This window comes from Oncorhynchus gorbuscha, linkage group LG15, assembly GCF_021184085.1.
Source record: "Oncorhynchus gorbuscha isolate QuinsamMale2020 ecotype Even-year linkage group LG15, OgorEven_v1.0, whole genome shotgun sequence".
Classification (NCBI taxonomy): Eukaryota; Metazoa; Chordata; class Actinopteri; order Salmoniformes; family Salmonidae; genus Oncorhynchus; species Oncorhynchus gorbuscha.
The window spans coordinates 60025863-60046002 of NC_060187.1; the positions used below are offsets into that span (position 1 = coordinate 60025863).

General features: G+C 43.9%; 1 long non-coding RNA gene across 2 annotated transcripts; it reads right to left on the bottom strand.

The window, feature by feature from the left end:
• Window positions 1–8654: 8654 nt before the first annotated feature.
• On the bottom strand, window positions 8655–19815 carry LOC123996330. Of its 2 annotated transcripts, none has more exons than XR_006831956.1 (5): window positions 19560–19815; window positions 18287–18454; window positions 17880–17989; window positions 17479–17631; window positions 8655–10845 (listed from the first exon to the last, which is right to left on the bottom strand). It is a non-coding gene; the product is annotated as an uncharacterized LOC123996330 (long non-coding RNA). The 2 variants fall into 2 exon arrangements; XR_006831957.1 differs by lacking the exon at window positions 8655–10845 and adding an exon at window positions 11258–11620.
• Between the last annotated feature and the right edge of the window lie 325 nt (window positions 19816–20140).

The following is a 20140-nucleotide window of genomic DNA, read 5'->3' on the forward strand; positions in this document are numbered from 1 at the left end:
TGTGCCGGGTTGGGGGGTTATTTAAAGCATTTACTGTCCACACCTGCCTCTGGTGTATCAGTAAACAATGCAAGCTGGACTTGCCAGCATCCTCTTCTCATCATATACCACCAGTGACAGTCTGACTAAGAGTAACTGGACTGCCCCTGCCAGAACAAAGCAGCTGATGAGACCAGCTTTATAAGTTCCTGTTATAATGGAGAATCCGTGATCAGTCAGTCAGTGTACAAATCAGTGTACAAACAAGTCATTAATGCTATAAATACACCATTGTAGTGACATACAAGTGAATTTAGGTGACACATAACTAATATGTCAGCTTAAGTAACATACTGTATAGCTACAATGGTTAAATGCCACTATTTGGACATTCTAATGAGACCATGTTGAGAAATTAATTAGCGGTTCTACAACTCCCCTCTTTTACAACTCTCTTCAATATGGCACCCATCCGCTGTCAAGATGACACTCAACATCCTCTTCTTCCTCAAGCAATGGAAAACTGCTCCAGCTGTATCCAAATAAACGTTGCTTTAATCTTTTCAGACACTTGCAAAAGCAACAGAAATAGACCTTAATGGACGTTAAAAGTACTCTGAGAAGATCCATCATTTCCGGCCGGGCCATGGCAGCTGTCTAAATGCATTTTCTAATCAAAGACCCATTAAGACCTCATTAAAATGCAAGGGGGTGATGGGTGGGGTGAACAGGCGTGATTGCATCCAACTAAAGGCAGACTTCAATCCATTAAGTCATTTGGAGGAAGTGGGTTTGCAGGGAGGAAGTGTGGGCCTCGGATGGGGGAAGCAGGAAGAGGCTGCTCAGTGTAAGACAATTAGATCAATTACTGTTCACTCTGTGTAGAAAGAAATCCTGAGTGCTGCAGAACCTTCCGTTCTTCATGCATGGTGCATAGTACTGTTGTAAATTTGACACATTCTTGTTAGGGCTAATAAGAACTAGAAACAGGGGCTTTGCAAGGTCAGCACACTGTACCTGCCTATCTATAGACTAGTAGAGAGCAGTGGAGCCTCCTACTCAGTGAATTTCATAAAAATGGTGAAACATTGAAAAAGTTTAATTTTTTAGATAAAACTATTCTAAATATATTCACGTCACCAAATAATTGATAAAAACAAACTGTTATGCACTGAAAGTCAACATTTGCCTCAACAGCACTGTAGGCTGTAGCCAATAGCACCATGGTGTAGCTGGGGGACAGCTAGCTTCCTCTAGGTACATTGACTTGAATACAAAAACCTAGGAGGCTCTTGGTTCTCACCAACTTCCATAGAATTACACAGTAATTAAGACAACTTCCGGAGGACATCCTCCAACCTATCAGAGCTCTGGCAGCATGAACTGACATGGTGTCAACCCAATCAAAGGATCAGAGAATTAATCTAGTACTGAAAGCATAAGCTATAGCTAGGTAACACTGCAGTGCATAAAATGTGGTGAGTAGTTGACTCAAAGAGTGAGAAAGACAATAGTTGAACAGTTTTCAACAAATTAATTTCTTCAAAAATGAAGGTGAAGCAAGAGCGAGAGAAAGGGAGAGATTCCGTCATTCTTTCACTTTCAGTTTCACTTGCTTAGCTAGCAAATGCAGCTAGCTAGTTTAGTTACTCAAACACCCAGCTCAAACAGAGGGATGCTATGTTAGCTAGCTGGCTATGATTATCCAACACAACAATGGAACTCTTCCAAGTCAAGGTAAGCTTTTGGTTTTATTAATTTATTGCCACCAAGATCTGCCGGTGTAACTGCTTACTGTCTATACACTGTAACGTTACTGCATGATTGTAACAGGTTTACTAACATGTTAGTTCTATTAGCTATGTTGACTAGGATGTTACTTTAGCTAATATGGGGACAACGATGTAGGCTGTCTGTAGCGGTTATGACATGGTTTGGCTTGGAAAGGATTTTTCATCTGGTCACATAGAGCTGATGTGTTGTGCATTGAAGTCCATAAACAAAGGGAAAATGTGAGAGGAGGAGAGTGCATAGAGGCTAGAATGAATACAAAACGTGGTTGCTGTGATCTGGGATGTATTCATTCCGCCGATTCTGTTGAAAAACGTTTCTTTAACGGAAACAAACGAAACAGGGATAAAAATACATGAACTTGTCCAATAGAAACTCATTTTTGCAACTGTTAGACTAATGATTACACCTTAGATAAGCTAGATGATGGCAAGAGTGTGAAAGGTGGTATTGAATGTGTCACTGATATCTCAAAATTCTCTCTCTGTGTGCACCTATGTTGTAAACTTTCATTAATAGGCTAGGTTATAGCAACCTCATTGATGGGTAAAGGGAAAATTTGAGTATCATGTAGTAGCCTAAACCTATTGATGTTACATTGAACTGGGTGAATGAAAGTCCATGCTGTAATAGAAATAAAGCCATTCTCATTCAAAAAATAATCGTCCTGCCTCATCATAAACGGCACTGACCGCCACTCTTATAGACCCATTTCCTGGCTATGTCATGAAAAGTTGCAAGCACAGTTCCGAATCGGAAAGCAGTTTGTTTACATGGAAGTAAATATGTTCACATCCAAATTCAGATTCAGCTCATGGAAGTCAGAAAATATGTAATCAGATGGTTTTTGTCTACGCTACAACATCGCAGATGTCTTTTGACGGTTGGTTGCCTAGCAAGCTAGCAAGCCAACGAGGCAAGGTGAAATATCACAAATAGAGCTAGATAAAACTAGAATAATAATATACTTGTTGAGCATAGCTATAGCCATCAGTCTTGTGTGTTTTCCTGGTCATGACTCACTCACTGCTAAGTTTGTCAAGATCCCGACATCAGTGTCTGCTACAGGGCTTTTTGCTTGTAAACCAAAAATTGCTCTATATCTACAACCTAATGAAGTTACTAAATGTAGGCTATCAGACATGAAGCTTCTCACTTTGTTGTTGTTGTTGAAAGACATCAAATTGACATTTAAAAATAACACTGGCGTACACATTGCTAATTAGCATTAGCATTATATTTTCATGGGCAAAGTTGGCGTCTTGCCGTCATGACAGGCAACTGTGTGAGAAACAGAGTTAACTGATCCAGCTTGCTCCTCAATTAAACTTTCAGATCAGAACAAAACTTCATTAGCAACGAGCCATGCATATATTTCAATGGAGCAAGCTAAATTGGTCCATTTTATCCGAGCGGAACCTAAAATGCGGAAGTAGGAAAAAAGATAGCGACTGCCAAGAGAGAATATTGGGGTGATAGTGGGTTGTAAAAGATACCAAAATTGACCCGTTCCTCTTGTCTAGTCCCATCAAAGTCTTCAAACGTTAGCTGATAAGATTTTCATTACTTCAAAGGAAATTGATTTTGCCCCCATCAAGCTGTATATTTTTCAGAGGCTGCCTTTTGCCTCAGATCAGAGAATATGGTAAGTGAGCCCATCAAAATGCCCACTCTCAAAAATACATTTGGAACGAAGGGTTTAGAGTTCAACTCCCAAAGGAACTATTAAGCAATCTCCATATAATATATACGCTGATAAGTTAAGAAACTCCAAAGAGCAAAAAATAACTGTATTTCTCTTAGATAACCTCTTTATTTTTAATCAATCGTCTCCTAGTTGCGTTTTTTGAAAATACGATGCTGGCTTTTCCACCTGGCTGTTTTGTTTGTGAGGAGAGGTTGATGTAAACATTATCCTTTGTTAGGGTCAGTACGAGCTATTAATCGCTGAAAATTCTTTCTCTGTGAGTAAAACCCCCACCCCACCAATATATTCATTGATCGAGGGCAGGCAGTGACACTTTTCACTTCAGTTTGAAATGCAATTTGCACTTATTTCAAAGAACTCTATTGGGATTCGCTCAGAAGGTTCTTGGAGAATCGTGAACTACTGTATGTTAGAAGAGACCAGAGGGTCATGACTGCAATGCTCTCTCTTTTCTTCTTGGGTATGGAGAGAAGGAGACAGGAGAGGATGTGTAGAGGGAATGTCTGACAGATAGAGTGGAGTTTCTGTCAGAGTGTTGTTGCAGGTGAACACAGTTTCAATGGTCTGGACATCTGTCCAAAGGAAACAGTCAAAGTAAGAATAAAAGTCTTCAATAACAGCCAAGGGGCTGGACAGTTTCCCCTATCCTTTCTCCCCCTCTCACATGATCAGGATGGCAGCATTATCAGGATGGCTCTTTCACTACATTTTCACTACATTTTGATTTGCATACAGGCTATTGTTAAAAAAAGGGGATAGTCTAAGTTTGGAACAGTGCTAATGTTGTCTATCGACAGGAAAAATGTAGCGCAAAAGAACCAGTTTCAACAGTAGTATCTGATCATCATTGAATTCGAGAAAAATACATCTGTTGTTTAACACAGCAGCCGTGTATCATCAGGCAGGCCTATATGCTCCTGACTGATTTAGAGTTAGTATGTTGTTGAGAAGCCTATCGAAATAATGAATTGATAGTGACAGAATCACACATTACTTCCCAAGCAAAGTACATTTTTTGTTTAGTCAGCTAGAGAAGGTTGTAGTGCAGCCTCTGAATGTCATAGAGATAAATCAAAGATACCCCATATGCATCGGAGTCAAGTCTTTCCCTGCATTTTACAGGATGTTTCTAGCATAAAGCATTGCGGACTAAAGCGTCGTTATAGATCGCTTTATATAATCAGGTCCAAAATGTATTATTTATCTTAAAACCTCTTAGGGATCCCTTCACCCCCATTCCTGCTTGGATCCCGGTAACGGGATTGATTTGACAACATCCAGTGAAATTGAAGCGCGCCAAATTCAAAAACAGAAATACTCATAATAAGAATGGATTAAACATACATGTGTTATACATCAAAATACAGCTTAACTTCTTGTTAATACAGCCACAGTGTCAGATTTCAAAAAGGCTTTACGGCAAAAGCAGACCATGCGATTATCGGAGGACAGCACCCAGCATACCAACACATGAAAATCAGATTTCAACCAGGCAGGTGCTACACAAAAATCAGAAATAACAATGTAATTCAGGCCTTACCTTTGACAATCTTCTTCTGTTGGCACTCCAAAATGTCCCATAAACATCACAAATGGTCCTTTTGTTCGATAAATTCCTTCATTATATCCCCAAAATGTCAATTTATATGGCGCGTTTGATTCAGAAATACACCGGTTCCAACTCGCCCAACATGCCTACAAAGTATCTAATAAGTTACCTGTTAACTAGGTCCAAACATTTTAAACAACGTTCCTAATCAGAAGTGATGTATCCTAAAACGTAAATAATAGATCAAATTTAAGACGGGAAATACTGTGCTCAATAACGGACGAAAACAAAGTGAAGCGCACTCCAAAAGACTTGAGTCCCTTTGTGTGACACATGGAAAGGAAAGGAATACTTCTTCATTTCTCAAAGGAAAAACATCAACCAATTTCTAAAGACTGTTGACATCTAGTGGAAGCCATAGGAACTGCAAGCATATTTCTATTAAAAAGGGATAACCATAGAAACCTAATGGAAAACACTTTGAGCTCAAAAAACACGGGGTTTCGCCTGCCAAATCAGTTCTGTTATACTCACAGGCATTATTCAAACAGTTTAAGAAACTTCAGAGTGTTCTCTATCCACTAATAATATGCATATCCTAGCTTTTTGGCCTGAGTAGCAGGCATGCTTTTGGCATGCTTTTCATCCGGACGTGAAAATACTGCCCCCTAGCCCAAATTAACAAGCGGTAGGTCTATGCTTTTAGTCATTTTCTTTAACCAAAAACAGGGGGGGGGGTATATACTTAGCTAACATATGGAATTGTTTTAGGATGGCTATACCATGGATCATTTAGATATATGATTTGGAATTTTAGGACCCCTGTAGACATAATAATATACATATATTGATTTTGGCCTTGACTACTGAAGCCCGTGGTCCTTCTGTAGCTCAGTTGGTAGAGCATGGCGCTTGTAACGCCAGGTTAGTGGGATCGATCCCCGGGACCACCCATACGTAGAATGTATGCACACATGACTGTAAGTCGCTTTGGATAAAAGCGTCTGCTAAATGGCATATATTATATATTTATTATTATTATATTATAGAAACACATTGAATAACATTCATCAATGGCAAAACAGTCAGTCAAAAATGTATCATAATGAAAAAGGTGTCCTATATCTAGGAGATATAATTAAGCTCTGGAAATATTTTTGTGTTTTGACACACATTTAACCCCTTTTTTATGTTGGCAGAAAACTACCTCCATACTTCAATACAATTTTTCAACCGGTCCCGGGTTACCTTCAGATGCGTCCCTTGACACTTGTGGGGGTCGTAGAGCAAAACGGGGAACACCGTCATGCTCCTGAGTCTCATATTTCCATATAGTGGTCATATCAGTTGTAGGCCAAACCGTTCGGACGCTACAGAGGTTTTTGTGAGAAGACCAATTTTCAGGAAGTCTCCTGGTCTGTAGCTCTGCCACTTTCCACCACAGATGCGGAATGCCGACATAGGCAGATGTGGTGGATTGAGATGCAGACCTTTTGCCAAAAAAATGATATCTCTAGCTTAAACTGACGGATTTTGATGGGGATCTTTTGATTTGTTCATTAGATTAACGTGCGTCATTAGAATCTTAATTAACCCACCAAGCCCTTCACTGACACCGATGGAATTGGCTGACAAAATCTATGGATAGTAAACTATAATTTTGTCTGTCAAAACAAACTCCAACACTAAGCCCTATTGTTGTTATTAGCCTAAAGTCAAATTATAATGAAGACTGTTTAAATAAATTAGGCCTTTTTGAATTAACCTACTTTCAGCACCTATGTGCTTTTCATGTAAATAACTTGAATATGGCTAATTGTGAGGGCAATGAAACATGTTTTTTCTTATTATTACTTTTTATTTAAATCAATTATAGCAGAAGCAAGCTTACCTCCGGGCCTCCTTCTCATCTTCACGCTCTCCCTCTCAAACCGAGGTTTGGGTTAAGTTCAGGCATTACCTCCAAATTCCTAAAAGTTAGGCATTAACTCCGAATGGTTAAGGTTCGGGTTAAGGTTTAAAGGTTTAAAACAAAAATATCTAAAACAACTTTCTACCTCTAGGATTTGAACATGCAACCTTTGGAATCAGAGGCAGATGCTCATGCCTACTTGAAGGTGACAGCTCTCACTGTTGCCCATAGTGGCTGGTTTCCACCTCATCTCCTGACATCCTGTGTGTGTGTGTCCTACTGGAAGTCCTCAAAAGAATAGTAAACCAACTAAAATTCAAAGAAGTTAGGACATTTTGCCTTGTAAAAAGGCTATTTTAGACTTTGGGGTTAGGGTTACAATTGTGGTTAAGGATAGGGGGTTAGGGTAGGGTTTAGGGGTTAGGACAGAATGTGTGTGTGTGTGTGTGTGTGTGTGTGTGTGTGTGTGTGTGTGTGTGTGTGTGTGTGTGTGTGTGTGTGTGTGTGTGTGTGTGTGTGTGTGTGTGTGTGTGTGTGTGTGTGTGTGTGTGTGTGTGTGTGTGTGTGTGTGTGTGTGTGTGGTCACAAGATTTCCAAATGAGGTCTGGAGGCAAGACCCACTTCAGGACAGCAGAACCACATGAATAAAGTTCCCCTCAAGTCCGGTCAGCAACTTTATGTTAATGAGCAATTAAATCCATTCAATTATTACAAGTGATGTTTAACCTCTCCAGTTTCTCACTGCAGAAAATCTGGTGTCCAATTGGATTTCTGACACCAGGTCCGAAGAAGATTTGAGTGAATTATGTCCGGGCCCAGGAGATTTACATTAGGACGCTTTTTTTTTAAAGATCAGAATGAATGTGGCTGAGTTATGAAATTCCTGGAAAAGTTTCCCCCAAGAGCAGCTAGCAAATGAATCTTTTAGCAGTATGACACGTTTGAATGGAACATGCTGCACACCTACTCCATGATATCATACAAATTCAGGGACCATACTCATAATGCATCTCAGAGTAAGCGTGCTGATCTAGGATCAGCCTTTTAGATCAAAATGAACACAATATTATGGACAGAGGGACCTGATCCAAGATCAGAGCTACTACTCTGAGATGCTTTATGAATATGGGCCCTGAACTTCTCCCAACCTTTTGCCTAGTTTGACAGTTGGTTGTACAGAAACCATAACATTGCAACTGGCAGCCACTGTACTTTGGCAGTATCAATATCCCACCAGCTGACACTTTATTGTTTGAGTCATCTAATACACAGTATATGGGTGGAGGAGGACACACTGTATTCCTTTCTGAGACCTTTGTTTGCAGAAACCACCTCCTTGGTTGACATGGCTGTGAGGGAGGTTATAATGACAAGGAATAACACTGCTCGTGAGCCTTTCAGTGAGACAGCAGTGAAACGTCTTGATACTCACACTGGCACTAATCTACACTAATCAATCTTTTTTTTTAAAGTAAAGAATATTCTTAGAAGTCAAGCAATTCTTAGAAAAAACACTTGATATGTCAGCCCATCAAAACTTCCCCTCAACTTCCCCTGCTTACTAATGGTACTGAAGCTCATGTTCGCTGAAGTACCTTTTGACAGCAATGATGGGATCAACCAATTCAGTAACACAATAGTTACCTTTTAATGAAAACATCAAATTCACAATCATATTAGTTATAAAAGTGACTCATATAAAAACAAATCAGTATTATACTGTACATATATGTTGAATATGTGATACACATCACAGCATCAACTAGGAATACCTGCCAGTTTTAACAGTGTTTTAGCCTGTTAATATATCAAAGTGTAGTAATAGCATAGGTAGTTTCACTTAGATACCACATGCCATTTGGTGTTGGTAGCTCACCAGAGCACCATAACCACCACACCCTGGTAAAGAATTACCAACCCTTTTGTCTCCTGTCCTGTAATTTCATCAACTCAAAAGGGCAGCAAACAATGACTAGACGTTATTGAGGTCACATACTTCGAAGACCAAACACTCAACAAAGTCAAAAGACACATTTCTCACCGAACTCACGCTGCCCCTTTTTGTATTTCTGACAATAATATTTTTAGAAATGTATACAGTGCATCACCTTCAATGCTAATATGAATTTCAATTGTTGCTATAAAACTCGTGAAAATGTCAGTCATATTTTCCTCAGCATTGTGGTGCATATAACGTGTAACATTAACACAGATAATATGAAGAGCTAGAAACAATAAATAAAGAGACAAAGTATGATGAAATGAAAAGCTTTGTGCCAATGACATTGTGACACAAGAGGACTGGTTGGCTTTTTACCACCTTATGCCACCCAGCGTGAATCACGGATGTCCATTTCATTTCTTCAAATGAAACAGAAACTTCACAGTCACGATTTAAATGAATATGTTCGTGTACATTAAGATGTGTGTATATTGGTAGAACTAGCCTATTGCTGGAACTGTTGCACAGTATGCAAATGAAATAGAGCGTCACAATATAATGTACACAAATGTATTTTACAGCATTTGATCTTATATCCTTGATCCTACATTTTTACAACACTTGATCCTACGTCCTACATTAGTTATAATGTTTAAAAAAGGGCCGAAATTATAGCTTTGATTCAGTAGGACTCCATTGAGGGGGCCATGTGTGCTGGATACTGGAGTAGAATCCTGTTCTTGTTTCTGAATCACAAGCTCCATAGCAGGCAGGAACGGGACCGTGAAAACCCCACTCTGCACCGCCACCAAAACCCTCTCTCTGCTCCTTCCAACTTCTCCCTGCACTTTGTGAAGACTCGCTGAGACGGAACTTGTCTCTGACGTACATTGGGGGCCCGAACAGAGCGAACAGGCACAAAGGCCCTTAAGATTATTTTAGTGGAACTAAAGAATTTGTACCACCCAACCTCCCAGAAAGAATTCACAGATTCGTTCATTTTCTCCTTCCTCTCATTCTTCCGCTTCTTCCTCCTGATCAATCCAAGCCTGTTGTGGAGCATATGAGGAAATCCCAAAGTTATCATCTGCTGTTAGACCTTGAGGGGCAAGGGTTACCCAGTGTTGTTTGTAACCAGACAAGAATGTCATTGATGAGGTCTCGCAGTCTGCAAGGTTGATGGGAGGTATGGAGTGAGATGGTGAGTCATTGGAGTTATTGAAACACATTGGAGAGATTGGGGTGTATATTGTTCTCTCCTCCTCTCTCCCTGTACCAGGGTCCAACCACTCTGTCTCCCCCGTGGTGACCAGATCAGACAATAGTGATGCCCCTTGCCCAGTGCTGTCTAGGTCCCACAAAAGGGGCTGCCCCTCAGCGTCGGTAGGCAGTGCCATGCTGGACATGTCTCTGGCTGGAGCAGCAAAGTGGACAACTGCAGTAGGCCATCAATACGCCGCAATGTGGGCAGTACCATGGGGTGCCCTGTTGATTTCCTGTCTCCAACACACCGGTTCGGCTCAGGTGGTGCTCCACGCGAAAACAAAACTGGGCCACCTTGAACCCAACTGGGTTTGTGGTCACTGGATTCAGATGACCATGAAGAGTTGATGTTGTCTTGGATGGCGATGGCATTCTTCCTCCACACTTTTATTAGCCACCTGCACTACGACCATGCTATAGTTGTTGGAGGACTGGGTGCTGTTGTTGGAGTGCTCTGGGGGTGGACCCTGCTGGCCCATGTAGGTGTCACAGTGCCTGGGCTGGACAATAGAGGAGGGTTCGTCCTGGGGGGAATAGGACCCAGATCCGCTGCTGGTGAACTTTGGCCCCATCTGGAGTTTACCAGTCTCCAGGTCACCATAGGAGAACCCTACAGGGTAATGATACGACTTGGCAATGGAGTAGGTGATGGCTCCTGGAGGGTGCCATATTGGAGGTGGGACGTTGCTTGTTGTCAGTTTCTGTGAAGAAGAGAAAGAGGATTTTGTTTACGTAACTATTACTGAAACACCTCTATGACCCCCTCTCCACCCACCAAACCTTGGAATCATTGAGGGGTTACAATGTATGTCAAACCAAAATGTATTTGATTCTTTAACTTGTTCAATTATAATTCTGAACAACTTTCATGGCAAGAATGAAATGAGCTCCACTTACACAACACTGCTGTAATCTTTTGTAATTGCTTTCAGTTCTTGGCATGAAATGCAAATGACAGTGATATACAACTGATTAAAAGGGTATGATTTCTCAGCATATGAGAGGAAATGGAATGAAACAGATACAACTTTGGGAAGATTGGTAAATGCGGCCATTTAAAGAGAAAATGAATGATGGTAAAGTTAAATCATTTGATCATAAATCAGTGCATGTGTAAATTGCAAAGAGATAACATTTTATTGTAACTACTGTTACACTTTGTGCCTTGTTCTAAGTCAGGTGTTGCCGTAGAAAAGAGCTGAATGTATCGCGTGTTGGTGGCTGAGATTAAACTCAGGTTCGGTTGCACCCTATTGAGGCCTCTTATACACGTGTTACTGTAAGTTTTGCCTGGAGGCCTGTATTTCCAGTATCAGGAACTGGCACTCCTTCATGTATGGGGAAATCTCCAATCTACATTTTCTACCAAGGCGTCTGTACTCTTCTTTCTCACATAGTGACGACACACCACCACCGGTAGCAGGAAGGAACCAAGTAGCAGCAGGAGGAACCAGGGAAACAGCAGCCAGTGTTCACCTGAATAGGGGGAAGTTTGCTTCTATTACACCTCAGTAGTGGCAATACAGCTGCTTCACTCTCAGAGCCTATTGGAAACAGGCCAATAGGTTGTAAATTGCCAGCACTATAGAGCGAGCGGTTAGAGCTTGGTTAGAGCGGTTGGGCCAGTAACCAAAAGGTTGCTAGATTGAATCCTCGAGCTGACAAGGTACAAATCTGTCATTCTGCCCCCCGAACAAGGCAGTTAACCCACTGTTTCTGTCATGTTTTGTCTTAGATTGTCTTGTCATTTTGCTTTTCCCTCTGTTCATTTTCCCCCTGCTGGTCTTTTTAGGTTCGTTCCCCTTTTTCTCTCTCCCTTCCTCTCTCTCTTCTCTCTATCGTTCCGTTCCTGCTCCCAGCTGTTCCTATTCCCCTAATCAATCATTTAGTTTTCCCACACCTGTTCCCTATCCTTTTCCCTGATTAGAGTCCCTATTTCTCCCCTTGTTTTCCGTTTCTGCCCTGTCGGATCCTTGTCTATTGTTCACCGTGCTGTGTCTGTGTATCGCCCTGTCGTGTCGTGTTTCCCTCAGATGCTGCGTGGTGAGCAGGTGTCTGAGTCTGCTACGTTCAAGTGCCTTCCCGAGGCAACCTGCAGTTCTTGATCGAGTCTCCAGTCTGTTCTCGTCATTACGAGTGGAATTATGCCTTATGATTGTAAATTTACTTTACTGGATTAAAGTCTCTGTTTTCGCCAAGTCGCTTTTGGGTCCTCATTCACCTGTATAACAGAAGGATCCGACCAAAGAATGGACCCAGCGACTACAGATGCTCGTAACACTGCCGTCGAGATCCAAGGAGCCATGCTCGGCAGACACGAGCAGGAATTGTCTGCTGCTCGCCATGCCGTGGAGAACCTGGCCGCTCAGGTTTCCGACCTCTCTGGACAGTTCCAGATATCTCGTGCCACCTGTTACTTCCTGGCCTGCCGAGCCTCCAGAACCTAGGGTTAATAACCCACCTTGCTACTCCGGGCAGCCCACGGAGTGCCGCTCCTTTCTCACCCAGTGTGATATTGTGTTCTCTCTCCAACCCAACACATACTCTAGCGAGAGAGCTCGGGTTGCTTACGTCATTTCACTCCTTACTGGCCGGGCTCGAGAGTGGGGCACAGCTATCTGGGAGGCAAGGGCTGATTGTTCTAACAATTACCAGAACTTTAAAGAGGAGATGATTCGGGTTTTTGACCGTTCAGTTTTTGGTAGGGAGGCTTCTAGGGCCCTGGCTTCCCTATGCCAAGGTGATCGATCCATAACGGATTACTCTATAGAGTTTCGCACTCTTGCTGCCTCTAGTGACTGGAACGAGCCGGCGCTGCTCGCTCGTTTTCTGGAGGGACTCCACGCAGTGGTCAAAGATGAGATTCTCTCTCGGGAGGTTCCTTCCAGTGTGGACTCTTTGATTGCTCTCGCCATCCGCATAGAACGACGGGTATATCTTGTCACCAAGCTCGTGGAAGAGAGCTCGCGTCAACGGTGTTTCCCTGCTCCGCATCGCAACCATCTCCCTCCTCTGGCTCAGAGACTGAGCCCATGCAGCTGGGAGGTATTCGCATCTCGACCAAGGAGAGGGAACGGAGGATCACCAACCGCCTGTGCCTCTATTGCGGATTTGATGGACATTTTGTCAATTCATGTCCAGTAAAGGCCAGAGCTCATCAGTAAGCGGAGGGCTACTGGTGAGCGCTACTACTCAGGTCTCTTCATCTAGATCCTTACTATGTCGGTCCATCTACGCTGGACCGGTTCGGGTGCTACATGCAGTGCCTTGATTGACTCTGGGGCTGAGGGTTGTTTCATGGACGAAGCATGGGCTCGGAAACATGACATTCCTTTCAGACAGTTAGACAAGCCTACGCCCATGTTTGCCTTAGATGGTAGTCATCTTCCCAGTATCAGATTTGAGACACTACCTTTAACTCTCACAGTATCTGGTAACCACAGTGAGACTATTTCTTTTTTGATTTTTCGTTCACCTTTTACACCTGTTGTTTTGGGTCATCCCTGGCTAGTATGTCATAATCCTTCTATTAATTGGTCTAGTAATTCTATCCTATCCTGGAACGTTTCTTGTCATGTGAAGTGTTTAATGTCTGCCATCCCTCCCATTTCTTCTGTCCCCACTTCTCAGGAGGAACCTGGCGATTTGACAGGAGTGCCGGAGGAATATCATGATCTGCGCACGGTCTTCAGTCGGTCCCGAGCCAACTCCCTTCCTCCTCACCGGTCGTATGATTGTAGTATTGATCTCCTTCCGGGGACCACTCCTCCTCGGGGTAGACTATACTCTCTGTCGGCTCCCGAACGTAAGGCTCTCGAGGATTATTTATCTGTGTCTCTTGACGCCGGTACCATAGTGCCTTCTTCCTCTCCGGCCGGGGCGGGGTTCTTTTTTGTTAAGAAGAAGGACATGTACTCTGCGCCCTGCGTGATTATCGAGGGCTGAATGACATAACGGTTAAGAATCGTTATCCGCTTCCCCTTATGTCATCAGCCTTCGAGATTCTGCAGGGAGCCAGGTGCTTTACTAAGTTGGACCTTCGTAACGCTTACCATCTCGTGCGCATCAGAGAGGGGGACGAGTGGAAAACGGCGTTTAACACTCCGTTAGGGCATTTTGAGTACCGGGTTCTGCCGTTTGGTCTCGCCAATGTGCCAGCTGTTTTTCAGGCATTAGTTAATGATGTTCTGAGAGACATGCTGAACATCTTTGTTTTTGTCTATCTTGACGATATCCTGATTTTTCACCGTCACTCGAGATTCATGTTCAGCACGTTACGTGTTCTACAGCGCCTTTTAGAGAATTGTCTCTACGTGAAGGCTGAGAAGTGCTCTTTTCATGTCTCCTCCGTTACTTTTCTCGGTTCCGTTATTTCCGCTGAAGGCATTCAAATGGATTCCGAGGTCCAAGCTGTCAGTGATTGGCCCGTTCCAAAGTTGCAGCTTTTTAGGTTTCGCTAATTTCTAATTCGTAAAAGTTGCTGCCCCTCTCACAGCTCTTACTTCTGTCAAGACGTGTTTTAAGTGGTCCGGTTCCGCCCAGGGAGCTTTTGAATAAAAGAACGTTTTACGTCCGCTCCTATCCTCGTTACTCCTGACGTCACTAGACAATTCATTGTCGAGGTTGACGCTTCAGAGGTAGGCGTGGGAGCCATTCTATCCCAGCGCTTCCAGTCTGACGATAAGGTTCATCCTTGCGCTTAATCGCCTGTCGCCATCTGAACGCAACTATGATGTGGGTAATCGGTGAACTGCTCGCCATCCGCTTAGCCCTAGGCGAATGGAAACAGTGGTTGACGTTCCTTTTGTCGTTTGGACAGACCATAAGAACCTTGAGTACATCCGTTCTGCCAAACGACTTAATGCCCGTCAAGCTCGTTGGGCGTTGTTTTTCGCTCGTTTCGAGTTTGTGATTTCTTACCGTCCGGGTAGCAAAAACACCAAGCCTGATGCCTTATCCCGTCTGTTTAGTTCTTCTGTGGCTTCTATGATCCCGAGGGGATTCTTCCATGGGCGTGTTGTCGGGTTGACAGTCTGGGGAATTGAAAGACAGGTTAAGCAAGCACTCACGCACACTGCGTCGCCGCGCTTGTCCTAGTAACCTCCTTTTCGTTCCTGTTTCCACTGTCTGGCTGTTCTTCAGTGGGCTCACTCTGCCAAGTTAGCTGGTCATCCCGGTGTTCGAGGCACTCTTGCGTCTATTCGCCAGCGCTTTTGGTGGCCGACTCAGGAGCGTGACACGCGCCGTTTCGTGGCTGCTTGTTCGGACTGCGCGCAGACTAAGTCGGGTAACTCTCCTCCTGCCGGTCGTCTCAGACCGCTCCCCATTCCTTCTCGACCATGGTCTCACATCGCCCTAGACTTCATTACCGGTCTGCCTTTGTCTGCGGGGAAGACTGTGATTCTTACGGTTGTCGATAGGTTCTCTAAGGCGGCACATTTCATTCCCCTCGCTAAACTTCCTTCCGCTAAGGAGACGGCACAAATCATCATCGAGAATGTGTTCAGAATTCATGGCCTCCCGTTAGACGCCGTTTCAGACAGAGGCCCGCAATTCACGTCACAGTTTTGGAGGGAGTTCTGTCGTTTGATTGGTGCGTCCGTCAGTCTCTCTTCCGGGTTTCATCCCCAGTCTTTCTTTCAGAAACCCTGCGTCTTGGGCAGAACAGCTCCCCTGGGCAGAATACGCTCACAACTCGCTTCCTTCGTCTGCTACCGGGTTATCTCCGTTTCAGAGTAGTCTGGGTTACCAGCCTCCTCTGTTCTCATCCCAGCTTGCCGAGTCCAGCGTTCCCTCCGCTCAAGCGTTTGTCCAACGTTGTGAGCGCACCTGGAGGAGGGTGAGGTCTGCACTTTGCCGTTACAGGGCACAGACTGTGAGAGCCGCCAATAAACGCAGGATTAAGAGTCCAAGGTATTGTTGCGGCCAGAGTGTGGCTTTCCACTCGCAACCTTCCTCTTACGACAGCTTCTCGTAAGTTGAGCGGTTCATTGGTCCGTTCCGTGTCTCCCAGGTCGTCAATCCTGTCGCTGTGCGCACTTCTTCCGCGACATCTTCGCGCGTCCATCCTGTCTTCCATGTCTCCTGTGTCAAGCCCTTTCTTCGCACCCCGTTCGTCTTCCCTCCCCCCTCCCGTCCTTGTCGAGAGCGCACCTATTTACAAGGTACGTAGGATCATGGACATGCGTTCTCGGGACGGGGTCACCAATACTTAGTGGATTGGGAGGGTTACGGTCCTGAGGAGAGGAGTTGGGTTCCGTCTCGGGACGTGCTGGACCGTTCACTTATTGATGATTTCCTCCGTTGCCGCCAGGATTCCTCCTCGAGTGCGCCAGGAGGCGCCGGTGAGTGGGGGTACTGTCATGTTTTGTCTTAGATTGTCTTGTCATTTTGCTTTTCCCTCTGTTCATTTTCCCCCTGTTGGTCTTTTTAGGTTCGTTCCCCTTTTTTTTCTCTCTCCCTTCCTCTCTCTCTTCTCTCTATCGTTCCGTTCCTGCTCCCAGCTGTTCCTATTCCCCTAATCAATCATTTAGTTTTCCCACACCTGTTCCCTATCCTTTTCCCTGATTAGAGTCCCTATTTCTCCCCTTGTTTTCCGTTTCTGCCCTGTCGGATCCTTGTCTATTGTTCACCGTGCTGTGTCTGTGTATCGCCCTGTCGTGTCGTGTTTCCCTCAGATGCTGCGTGGTGAGCAGGTGTCTGAGTCTGCTACGTTCAAGTGCCTTCCCGAGGCAACCTGCAGTTCTTGATCGAGTCTCCAGTCTGTTCTCGTCATTACGAGTGGAATTATGCCTTATGATTGTAAATTTACTTTACTGGATTAAAGACTCTGTTTTCGCCAAGTCGCTTTTGGGTCCTCATTCACCTGTATAACAGTTTCCAGGCCGTCATTTGAAATACGAATTTGTTCTTTAACTGACTTGCCTAGTTAAATAAAGGTTAAATAAATGAAAAGTGTGGGCGTGTCTGTGAGGTCAGTCAGTACAGTAGTTTCAAGTAAGCGGCTCCATTCAGTCTTGTCTCCAGGAAGTGAGCCTTTATAAACTCTTAACCCTAATCCCTAGCCTAGCTAACGGTAGCCAGCTAGCTAACATTAGCCACCTAGCTAGTTCATAACATATTGTAAGTTTTTCTAATTCAGAACATAAAATACAAATTGCAATTCATAACATATCATACGACATGGGTGATGGACAGCCACAAATTAATACATACAATACGAAACGTAACATATCATACAAAATGCAGCACCTCGGATTTTCATACAAAATAACACAAAATGCTCTGAGACCAGCTTGTGCATACATACAGAGCCTTGAGGGAGATGACCTCACCTGGTAATGCCACACAGAATGTACGGCTCTCACTGGCATTTCGGTACATTTCTCGAGTCGGGGTGTAGACCACATAGCCACAGTACATTACGTTGTTGTTTTGTAGATTGTTGTTGTTTTGAGGACAAACTCTCCAGTTGTGTCTTTATGGACCTGTGAAAAAAAGAGTCAGCAGTTAGAACATGTTTGTGTATTCTGTGTGTGTGTGTGTGTGTGTGTGTGTGTGTGTGTGTGTGTGTGTGTGTGTGTGTGTGTGTGTGTGTGTGTGTGTGTGTGTGTGTGTGTGTGTGTGTGTGTGTGTGTGTGTGTGTGTGTGTGTGTGTGTGTGTGTGTGTGTGTGTGTGTGTGTGTGTGTGTGTGTGTGTCTGCGTGCGTGTGAGCAGTACACGTGAGAGAGTCACCTGTGCTGCCCAGCTAGGATGAGTGATGTTTGAGGATATAGAAGGTTGGAGGGTCATGGTAGGAAAAGCTGGTACTATTGGACATCTCCTCGTTGGGAGTCTTATGACAGCTGACATGTAAAAGACAAAATAAAGAGTGAGAATAAGACTAAGGAAAATAACAAATTAGTGACAATGTGAAAGAAAAGAGGATAAACCCTTTTAGCATGGGCCAAATGCTCGCTGGAATAATTGGTGAATAGCATAAGCTTTCATGGAAACATATATTGATGTCATTAGTGAATATGAACAGAAGTTCGGGGCTATGTGCATGTATCACAACTAAAGATTCTGCCTTATGAGCCAACACATAATCAAAGAACATCCCAATCTAGAAAAAGTAGGATAAAAGAGAGGAAATTGCTTACTGTCTCTCAGAGGTTTAAACAGTGCTGTACGGCCTAGTGAGTGACTGTCGGCGGAAAACCTCAGCAAAGTAGGAATTATGATAGATGTATGGTGTCTCTGCAGTGAGGTCACAAGAAAGAGTGGTGACGTTCTGGCACTCAATCTTCGGCTTGTATGGCTCTCCGTGTCTATAATGAACACAACAAAAACATGATCAAACATAAAACACACTATGGAGGGAACCCTTAGCCAAAATGTTATGTTGCACTTTGAAAAAATATTGAGTAACACTTTACTCGAAGCCTGCAGTTACAATGCTTTTTAACGTGTTATAAGCATGACATATCACATGTTGTAAATGTCTTGCCTTTCAGGGTGAGCGTGAGGCAACTTAGCTTGCTAGACCACAAATAGCACAACAGAGTTACGAAATAGGTGTCTTATATAGGTCCCTTACTTCATTTAAAAATAGCTAAAGGATAGTGTGTCAAACAGGGAACCGATATTGAGTGGGCATGATCAGGGCCAATCTTTTCCTGAACTGATTTGATGGTGGCGCTATGAGGCCTTGAATAAGGACACGCAAGCAATTCCAGGTGACAGTCTCGGACAGACAAATCAATGTGATTGGTGTGGCACTTGACATAATGCCCGTCAGACGATGTCATGAGCAATTAGATGAGCTGACGTTTCCACTTGGTCAAAGGATCTCAAAGAGGCAGTGAGTGATTGCGATGAAAACATTTGCCTCACATAGCCACAGGTGAACTGAGTGTCGTTTGTAAAGTTGAACGTGCATTTTAACAGGCAATATTTTTTCACAGATTTATCCCTGTGGTGTGCAGGGAAACAGAGTGAGGCCTGTGGTAAATGCACAGGCCAGAGCCTGTCTGCTAAGGCTTGCCCCAGTCAGTGGAGCTCAACCTGCAGCATGGACAAGTACAGTAGCACCATAGTTTCAAGGCTGAAGGCAGTAGGTGGAGTGGCAAATCGAAAGAGCAATGCACCATATCCGAAACAATGGGGAAAACAATGGGGATAACGATGGGGCCAGCAATAGGGACAATAATGCTGAAAAGGAGCATTGAGAGAAAGAAAATTACACTTCAACTTAAACACACACCACACACACACTCAGTCTCTTCCCAGAGGCATAGTTCTGTCTTTCAGCACACAGCTTTAAAATGTTGCTGACATAAGTCACATATCGCCCTAGGTCACCCTAGCCTAGGCACATAAATATGCTGTTGGGTTGAAAGGTGAAAAGGTGACCACTGTATTCCTGTCTCTCACCTTTTTGTAATGGACACTGTTAAGAACCCCTTCATCTGGGCTGTCGAGCTTGTTCCAGTGGAGTACAGTGTTGAAATTCCTAGAAATGGAGCATGGCTTCCCTTCACCAATGGCAGAACAAGCTATAGATAAAGAGAAAGACGGTGGGGAGAGTTAACTTGAGACTCTGTCCATTCGCGAATAGCATTCGTAGCATAACGTCTCAGTACACAAAAAGCATTGCTCTATTATTCAACATTGTCACGACCCATGTGACATGCTCACAACAACAGCCTCTGTCAAAGGATCTGCCTCACCCGAGATATGATACGCCTGCTCGATCTGCCTCACCCGAGATATGATAAGCCTGCTCGATCTGCCTCACTCGAGATATGATACGCCTGCTCGATCTGCCTCATCTGCCTCACCGAGATATGATACGCCTGCTCGATCTGCCTCACCCGAGATATGATACGCCTGCTCGATCTGCCTCACCCGAGATATGATAAGCCTGCTCGATCTGCCTCACCCGAGATATGATACGCCTGCTCGATCTGCCTCACCCGAGATATGATAAGCCTGCTCGATCTGCCTCACCCGAG